The sequence below is a fragment of the Myotis brandtii genome, unplaced genomic scaffold (genome assembly GCF_000412655.1).
Source record: "Myotis brandtii unplaced genomic scaffold, ASM41265v1 scaffold276, whole genome shotgun sequence".
In the NCBI taxonomy this organism is placed as follows: domain Eukaryota; kingdom Metazoa; phylum Chordata; class Mammalia; order Chiroptera; family Vespertilionidae; genus Myotis; species Myotis brandtii.
Window position 1 is genome coordinate 1,269,673 of NW_005360509.1, and position 9,863 is coordinate 1,279,535.

Below are 9,863 nucleotides of genomic sequence, written 5' to 3' on the forward strand. Positions count from 1 at the left end.
CGGCGCGGGGCGGGCCCGCAGGTGCTTAAAGTGAACGCTGCGCTACCCTCCGCTCCCCTTCGAGGTCCGGGTAGGCCAACTGTTTGTGTTCCATATTCTGACCCTTCACACATTATGCCCAGGTCCTCACGGCTGCGAGGAGGCAGTTCTGATGAAGTGCTCGGCGCCTCCAGAGTTGACTATCCCTTGGGCTTCCCGCCTGACAGCACGCTGGTGCCGTATAGAACCTTAGCGACGCCTCCTCTCCGCGCCCCCCACCCCGTCCTCCTCCAAAGCCCATGTGTGTGTGTGTGTGTGTTTCCCGAAGACAAAAGTCAGCTCAGAGAGTATATACACTTACAGGGGCTACAAAGTCTGTGGGACAGTGGGAGAATGCTTCTTGAGTGCCAGGTCTTTGAAGAGGAACTTAACATTTCAGGTGGGGGGCAGTTTGTAGCTAGGAGAGGACCAGGTCTACATTAATGCCACAGATGTTTGTACTGACGAAGGGAACAGATAACATCTGGTTCAGTTCAGCACCGTTTACAGAAATGGCATCTTTGGCTAATCCCTCCAACTTCCTTTATCCAGTCGCCCCCACCAACCTCCCCTCTGAGATCTGTCAGTCTGTTCCATGTGTCCATGCCTCTGATTCTATTTTGTTCATCAGTTTATTTTGTTTATTAGATTCTGCATGTAAATGAGATCATATGGTATTTGTCTTCCTCTGACTGGCTTATTTTGCTTAGCATAATAATCTCTGGGTCCATCATGCTGTCACAAAGGGTAAGAGTTACTTCTTTTTTTTACAGCTGAGTAGTATTCCACTGTGTAAATGACCACAGCTTTTATATCCACTCATCTACTGATGGGTACTTGGACTGTTTCCAGATCTTGGCTATTGTAAATGATGCTGCTATGAGCATAGGGGTGCATATATTCTTTCTGATTGGTGTTTCAGGATTTTTACGATATAGTCCAAGAAATGGGATTGCTGGATAAAAAGGCAGTTCCTACAAAAGAATGAAACTAGAAATCAACCACAATAAAAATCTCAAAGACATTCAAACACTTGGAGGCTAAATAGAATGTTAGTAAACAATAAATGGGTTACCAATGAGATCAAGGAAGTAATAAAAAAAACTTCCTGGAAACAAATGAAAATAAACACACGACAAGCCAAAATCTCTGGGACCCAATGAAAGCAGTCCTGAGAGGGAAGTTCAAGAAGCAAGAAAAATCTCAAGTAAACAATCTGACCCTATACCTAAAAGAACTAGAAAAAGAACAATAGGAAAAGCCCAGAGTAAGTAGAAGGAAGGAAATAATAAAGCTCAGAACAGAAATAAATGACATAGAAATTTTAAAAAAATACAAAAATCAATGAAACCAAGAGCTAGTTCTTTGAAAAAATAAACAAGGTTGATGAACCTTTAACTAGACTCATTAAGAAGCAAAGAGAGAGGACCCAAATAAACAAAATCGGAAATGAAAGAGAAGTAATGATTGACATCACAGAAATACAAAGGATTGTAAGAAAATATTAAAAACAACTATATGCCAACAAATTGGAAAACATGGGTGAAATTGACAAATTCCTAGAAATATACAACCTTCCAAAACTGAATCAGAAAATCTGAATAGATTGATAATAACTAATGACATGGAAGCACTAATAAAAAAAAACTCCCAGCAAGTAAAAGTCCTGGATTGGATGTCTTCACAGGTGAGTTTTACAAAACGTTCAAAGAAGAACTAACACCTATTCCAAAAAATTCAAGACGAGGGAAGACTTCAAGCTCTTTTTATGAGGCCAACATTTTCCTATTTCTAAAACCAAATAAAGACACTACAAAGAAAGAATATTACAAGCCAATATCCCTAATGTACATAGATGCTAAAACCCTCAACAAAATATTAGCAAATCAGTTCCAGCAAAACATTTAAAAGAGCATATACCATGATCAAGTGGGATTTATTCCGGGTTGCAAAGTTGGTACAATATTTGCAAATCAGTAAATGTTATATATCACATAAACAAAATCAATGATAAAAATCACATGATCATATCACTAGATACAGAAAAAGCACTCAATAAAATCCAGCACCCCCATTTATGATAAAAACTCTTAGCAAAGTGGGAATAGAGGGATCATACCTCAACATAAAAAAAGGCTGTATATGAAAAACCTACGCCAACATCAGACTCAATGAGCAAAAACTAAAAATGTTTCTCTTAAGATCAGGAATGTGAGAGGGATGTCCTCTTTCACCACGCTTATTCAACATAGCACTGGAAGTTCTAGCCATAGTGATCAGACAATAAGAAGAAATAAAAGGCAAGCTAATTGGAAAGGAGGAAGTAAAACTGTCATTATTTGCAGATGACATGATATTGTCCATAGAAAACCCTAAAGACTTCCACCAAGAAACAACTATATCTAATGAATTCTGCAAAGTAGCAGGATACACAATCAATATCCAAAAACTAGTGGCATTTTTATACACCAATAATGATCAGAAAAGGTAACTAAGAAAACAATCCAATTTACTATTGCAACAATAACAAAAAAGTAAGGTACCTTAGAATAAATTTAACCAAAGAGGTAAAAGACTTGTACTTGAAAAACTATAGGACATTGAAGAAAGAAATTGAGTAAGATACAAATAAGTGGAAGCATATACTGTGTTCATGGATTGGAAGAATTAACATAATTAAAATGTCCATACTACCCAAAGCAATCTATAGATTCGAAACAATTCTTATTAAAATACCAATTGCTTATTTCACAGGCCTGGAACAAATATTCCAAAAATTTATATAAAACCCCCAAAGACTCTGAATAGCCTCAGCAATCTTGAGAAAGAAGAACAAAGTTGGAGGGAATCATAATACCAGATATCAAACTATAACACAAGGCCATTGTAATCAAAACAGCCTGGTACTGGCATAAGAACAGGAATATAGATGAATGGAACAGAACAGAGACCCCAGAAATCAAACCACATCTTTAGGGTTAATATTGACAAAGAAGGCAAGAGCATAGATTGGAATAAAGACAGTCTATTCAATAAATGGTGGGAAAATTGGACAGGTCCATGCAAAAAAATGAAACTAGACCACCAATTGCACCACACACAAGAATACACTCAAAATGGATAAAGGACTTAAATTTAAGTTGTGAAACCATAAAAATCCTAGAAGAAAACAGGCAGTAAAATTTCAGACATCTATTGTAATATTTTTGCCAGTATATTTCCTAGGGCAAGGAAAACAAAGGAAAAATAAACAAATGTGACTACATCAAACTAAAAAGCTTCTGCACAGCAAAACAAACAAACAAACAAATAAACCATCAACAAAATGAAAAGAGAACCCACTGTATGGGAGAACATATTCATCAATGATATATCTGATAAGGGGTTAATATTCAGAAATTTTAAAGAATTTATAAAAGTCAACACCAAAAAACCACCAAATAATCAAATTAAAAAAGTGGGCAAAGGACCTGAATAAACACTTCTCCAAAGAGGACATATTGATGGCCAATATACATGAAAAAAAAAAGCTCAATGGCACTAACATCAGAGAGATGCAAATTAAAACCACAATGAGATATCACCACACATCTCCCAGAATGGCTACCATTAATAAATCAACAAACAACAGGTATCTTTTGCTTTATATAAAATGTAATTCCCATGTAGCAATAAAGTCCACATCTTTGGATAATCTACTACTTATATTATGAGTGCCAAGAAGCCATTTTCACTGCTTAAAATAGTGAGCCATATTATGTCTTAAAAGTGCATATGTGGCCCTGGCTGGGTGGCTCAGGTATTTGGAGTGTTCCCCTGCGCACCAAAAGGTTTCAAGTTAGATTCCCAGTCAGGGCACATGCCTAGGTTGCAGCTTTGATCCCAGTCAGGGCGCGGTCAGGGCACGTACAGGAGGCAACTGGTTGATGTTTCTCTCTCCCATTGAGGTTTCTTTCTCTCTTTCTTTCTTTCTCTCTGAAATCAATAAAAACATATCCTCGGGTGAAGATAAAAAAAAAAACCCCATGCATTTGTGAAATGTTGGCTTTGATACAAACCTCATAATTTAAAATTTAAATTTTTTAAAATTTATTTTTATGTTTGAGAGTATTATAGATGTCCTCCATTTCCACTGCCTGGGTCCCCTACAACCAGTTCCTGTCCCATAAAATTTAAATTAAGTAGGTTACCATTTTTAATACCAACTAAATATGGTGACCCAATATAAAAAGTTGGATCAATGCTAGAAATAAAGATTCACAGTTTATCTCCTCAGACTTGTCATTAACATTTCACATTATGGTCTTGGTTTTGTTTGTATGCCTCAGATGAATTCAAATTTAAACATAATTCCACTGCAGCATAATGTTAATTAGGCAGTTTTCCCAAATCTGAGAACATTAGTGCTAATCTAGTTGTGATGCAATACATACTTCAGGATTGTGGAGAATGGCTTCAGAGAAGCGTTTTTGTTCCTGTAATAATCCAATTAAGGAACAGTTTCAGAAATTGTTGGATGGTGGGTTATTCAGTAGTAACCATGTTTCAGTTGCCATGCAGTTAGCCCAGAAAAAATCCATTTCAACGTCTGAACAGTTGGTTTAGAACACTTGTTGGATGAATATTCAGTTAAACACTTGGGTATGAGCTCTTGCCAGGTCAAACCTCTACCACTTATCTTGGAATGTTTCTGAGGACATTCCACACCTTCTGTTAACTCTACACACCTCTGAGCTTGGATCACCAATGCAATGATAGACGATGCCAACAGAGAAGGCTTAGCTTAAAAAAAATATGATCCTGCAGTGGCATGCCTTAAATTGAGCTTCTAATCTTTCAAAATTAAGGCTATTCCTTTTTTTTCACATTGTAAGTTCTCTTGAATGAGTGAATAGACATGCAGAAATTGGAAGGCAGAAGTAGCTTTGCCTTTCCAACACACCTTCTGAAACACAACCTTTTCCATTCTCATCAGACATTTGATAATTTTAGAATAGTAGTTGAAGATATTAACAGAGATGGTCTAAACAGAAGCTGGCATTTATGAGAACTCATTGAATGTTATTTTTTATTTGACTTAAAATTCTTTTAGAAAACAAATTAAATCAGGAATATTTCAAAACAGCTACTTCTTTAAGCAAGCAAATGAATAACCATGCCTCTATCAGTGAGGAGTTAGTCAGAATATATTTGCAATTGCTAAATGCAATTATGACAAAGGACAGTGTGCCTCTCAAGTAAATGGTTGTTTTTGTTGTCCAGGATCTACCCTTTATCACTTGCTGGCTCTCATTGGGGGATCATTTACAGTGACTCAAACTGTGAGTCAGGAAGTAAGAGTCTCCCTGGTGTCACACTAAAAAGACTTGTGAGACTCATAAGCTACAGGGGCTTGATGAACATATAATCTATGGGATTGAAATAGCACTTTAAAATGGGTATATTTTTCTTGCAGATGTCTTGGGAGACTGTTCTCTTGCCTCCTAGAATGGTCTTTATTTTGACATGGAACCCATACTAAGGTAATGGTACCTTTTGATAAGTTGTCAGATGTCTGGAGCCCAACTATATTAACCAACCTCACAGATTTGTAAGGGGCAAACGAATAATGCATATGAAAGCATTTTGGAAGAGATCAAACATTAAAAAGTTGATGATACAGGTAAGTATGTTGTGTCAGAGAATTCATCAGAGGCCAATTTTCCCTTTCAAATCTTTGTACACTATTTAAATGTATTTTGGCATTTATGTTGGAGAGATGGTTTTATTGAATTTTAGAACTTGCATTGTGTGAAGCAAAGCATTAAGGAGTTTATTGAATTCAAGGTTTTAACAGCAGAGGCAGTAACATGGTTTATATGACTATCAATTTAATAAGTTAAGTGGTTCTTTAAAAGAGAATTCTAAGACCAACTATTTTGGTTTATTGTAAAAAACATCAAGCATGAAACCTTTTGAGAAAGTGTTCTCTTACCTTCTGATCCCTCTTTTTCTGCATTCCTATAAATACTGATATTTTTCATCCAAGGCCTTCATATTTCCCCCCCCTCTATATCCCCTTCCTATGTTGATTCAATCAGGACCAAGGCTTTAGTCACTTGTATTCCCCAAACTTCCAAATCTTTACCTCTAGCACACTTCTGATTTCAGGACCACTATTTTTAGCTGCTTGGATATGCCCACATAATCTCAAACTAAATATTGACTAAATTGAAGTCTTTATCTTTACTTCTGCCTCAGCTGCTGCTTCTGAATTTCTGTCTTGGCTAATGGCATCACCATTGTATTAGTTAAGTTAATCCTAGCTGCTGGGTAAATCCTCAAATCTTAGTGGCTTAACACAATGGATGTTTCTTTCTTATGAATGTAAAGTCCAATCAGTGGTAAGGGGAAATGGGCTTACCTTTCAGGGACCCAGCTAACAGAGGCTCTTCTTTCAACACCTTTATTGAAGGCCCTGCTAAATCTATTGTTTCTTATCTATCCTAATAAAAAAAATCTTGCTCCCAAACCCAGAATGAGTTTTTAAACAAAATAAAACAAATGCAAAATATTTCCTTTGGAGTGGAAAAACTGGCTACAAGCTTTTCCCCCAACTCTTACCAATTTAACCTTGAGGCTATGACTCAAAAAACTTTCCCCCTCTGCTCTTATAATTAATTAAAAGCCTTGGTTTTCAAGACTTTACTCTCTGCTTTGCATTTCAAGAGCTTCTTTGAAAATTCAAATGTAAAGATTCAGCCTAATATCTACTATTGTTATGTAGTGGTATAAAAATCAAATACTAACTCTGAAAACCATCCATTTCCAAATGTTATCATAAACTGCTTCATAAAATGCAAACCTACAGAGACATTGCCCCCTACTCTTTAAATCTACAAAAATTATTTGATAATTCCCATTTCTTTTCTTAAAGTACAGTCATTATTTTTTATTATCTCTTCCTTTTTATTCCATCATCTCTTCATTTAAAAAAATTTGTCATTTCCCTCTTATATGTATTTGTACCTTACTTTCTTTACAAATTGGATAGCACAAAGATTAGTTTTTCAATGTCTTCTTTCTCATTCAGTTTTTCTATTTTCATGTCTCTTTATACCACATTCTCTCATTTATTTATTTATTTTTTACTTAATTCACTTTTAGGCCATCCCACAGGCCCAATTCAATGACTTCTAGCAACTGTTAGGAGAAGATGAGCTTTTATTTCCAGCACTTCATTTCTGTAATCATTTGAAGTCTATAAGCCAAGACATTTGGAAAGATTATGGTTAAAGGCTTCATAATGAAATTGCTTCTTTTAATGGATATTATCAATAAATCAACAAACAACAGGTGTTGGCAAGGATGTGAAGAAAAGGGAACCCTCATGGACTGTTGGTGGGATTGTAAATTGGTGCAGCCACTATGGAAAACCGTATGGAGGTTCCTCAAAAAATTAAAAATAGAACTATCATAGGGTCCAGTAATTCCACTTCTGGGTATTTATTCAAAGAAATCCAAAAACACTAATTTGAACAGTTATATGCACCCTTAAGTTCATTGCAGCATTATTTACATTAGACAAGATATGGAAGCAACCTAAGTGTTCATCAATAGATGAATAGATAAATAAGTGGTACCTGGCTGGCATGGCTCAGTGGTTGAGCATCAACCTATGAACCAAGAGGTCACAGTTTGAGGTTTGATTTCCAGTCAGGGCATATGCCTGGGTTGCAGGCTCAATACCCAGTGTGGGGTGTGCAAGAGGCAGCTGATCAATTATTCTCTCTCATCTTTGATGTTTCTATCTCTCTTTTTCTCTCTCTCCCTTTCCCTTCCTCGAAATCAATAAAAATATATTTTAAAAAACACTTAAAAAAAGAAGTGGTAAATATATGTAATGGAATATTACTCAGCTATAAAAAGGAATGAAATCTTGCCAATTGTTACAATGTGGATTGACCTAGAAAAATACATTAGACAGTCAAAACACTAATTTGAACAGATATATGCACCCTTAAGTTCTTTGCAGCATTATTTACATTAGCAAGATATGGAAGCAACCTAAGTGTCCATCGATAGATGAATAGATAAAGAAGTGGTATCTGGCTGGCATGGCTCAGTGGTTGAGCATGGACCTATGAACCAAGAGGTCACAGTTTGAGGTTTGATTTCCAGTCAGGGCATATGCCTGGGTTGCAGGCTCAATACCCAGTGTGGGGTGTGCAAGAGGCAGCTGATCAATTATTCTCTCTCATCTTTGATGTTTCTATCTCTCTTTTTTTCTCTCTCTCCCTTCCTCGCTGAAATCAATAAAAATATATTTTAAAAAACACTTAAAAAAAAGAAGTGGTAAATATATGTAATGGATTATTACTCAGCTTTAAAAAGGAATGAAATCTTGCCAATTATTACAATGTGGATTGACCTAGAAAAATACATTAGACAGAATAGATAAAAACCATATGATTTCATTTATATATGGAATATGAAAGCAAAATAAGTGAACAAACAAAACAGAAACAAACTCATAGATACAGAGAACAAATTGATGGTCACTAGATAGGAGGAGTTTGGGGAGATGGCTGAAAAGGTGAAAGTACAAATTGTCAGTTATAAGAATAGTCATGGGGATGTAAAGTACAGCATAGGGGATATAGTCAGTAGTCTATATATATAAAAGCCTACTATGCTAAGTGTCCTACTGATTGGTCAACTGTTTAGTCCACTGCTCAACCAGTCGCTATGAAGTGCACTGAACACCAGGGGGCAGATGCTCCGACCGGTAGGTTAGGTTGCTGCTGGGGTCTCACCGATCAGGACTGGACGAGATGGGACGGACACGCCCTGGAGCCCTCCCGCAGTCCCTCCCTGGCCTCTAAAATATTTCTTCTAATTAATTTCCTTTCAATGTGCACAAATTCATGCACCGGGTCTCTAGTATTGTAATAAGTATGTGTGGTGTCAGATAAGCATAAGAGTTATTGGGATGGTCACTTTATAAGGTATATAAATGTCTAATCTCTATGTTGTACACCTGAAATTAATATAATACTGTATGTCAACTGTAATTGAAAAATAAATGTAAAAACCGTATTTCGTAGGAGAACAATTTGCAAAGTGAACCTGTAAAAAAAAGAAAATGCTTCTTTTTAATTTATTTAGACTCTTCTCAGAGATATTACAAATTATTAAAGTTTTTATTTTATTTTAACCAAAAATATTTATTGAATACTTAGTATGAGTTAGGCACTGCTCAAAGTTGGGCCTGGGGAAGTAGTAATAATCAAAACAAGCCAAATTCCTACCCTCAGGTAGTTAATAGTTTAATGGTTTGAAATATAAAAAGAGTAATTATTTTAGATATACAGGAAAGTTGCAAAGATGGTATGGAGAGTTCCTGTATATTTCTCTGAGTTAAAATTTTAGTTGGATGAATAATGCATTTAAAATGAGTATACAGTGGGAAGAATCAGGATGTTTGGAGACAAGGTGAGCTGCAAATAATGGAAACAGTGGGAATAGTTGAGAATGGGTTTTCAGACTTTTCTATTTGTTAAAACTCTAAAGACAAAATAGAATAAATGAATATTAATGATAATGGATAGGGACTTGGGGAAATCTGAGAGCTATAGCCCTAATCTGCCTATGGTAATTTGTGTGGAGCCTCCAATTTAATATTTATATGTTATATGAATCACTACTTCATATATGGCCATGTTCATTTTTATATAATACTAGAGGCCCGGTGCACAAAAATTTGTACACTCGGAGGGGTCCCTCAGCCCGGCCTATGCCCTCTTGCAGTCTGGGACCCCTAAGAGGATGTCCACCTGCTGGCTTAGGCCCGTTCCCTGGGGGAT

General features: G+C 36.2%; 1 pseudogene; it reads right to left on the bottom strand.

Annotated features, from left to right (window-relative positions):
• Positions 1 to 4,446: 4,446 nt before the first annotated feature.
• LOC102255186 lies at positions 4,447 to 4,990 on the bottom strand (annotated as a pseudogene).
• Positions 4,991 to 9,863: the final 4,873 nt, after the last annotated feature.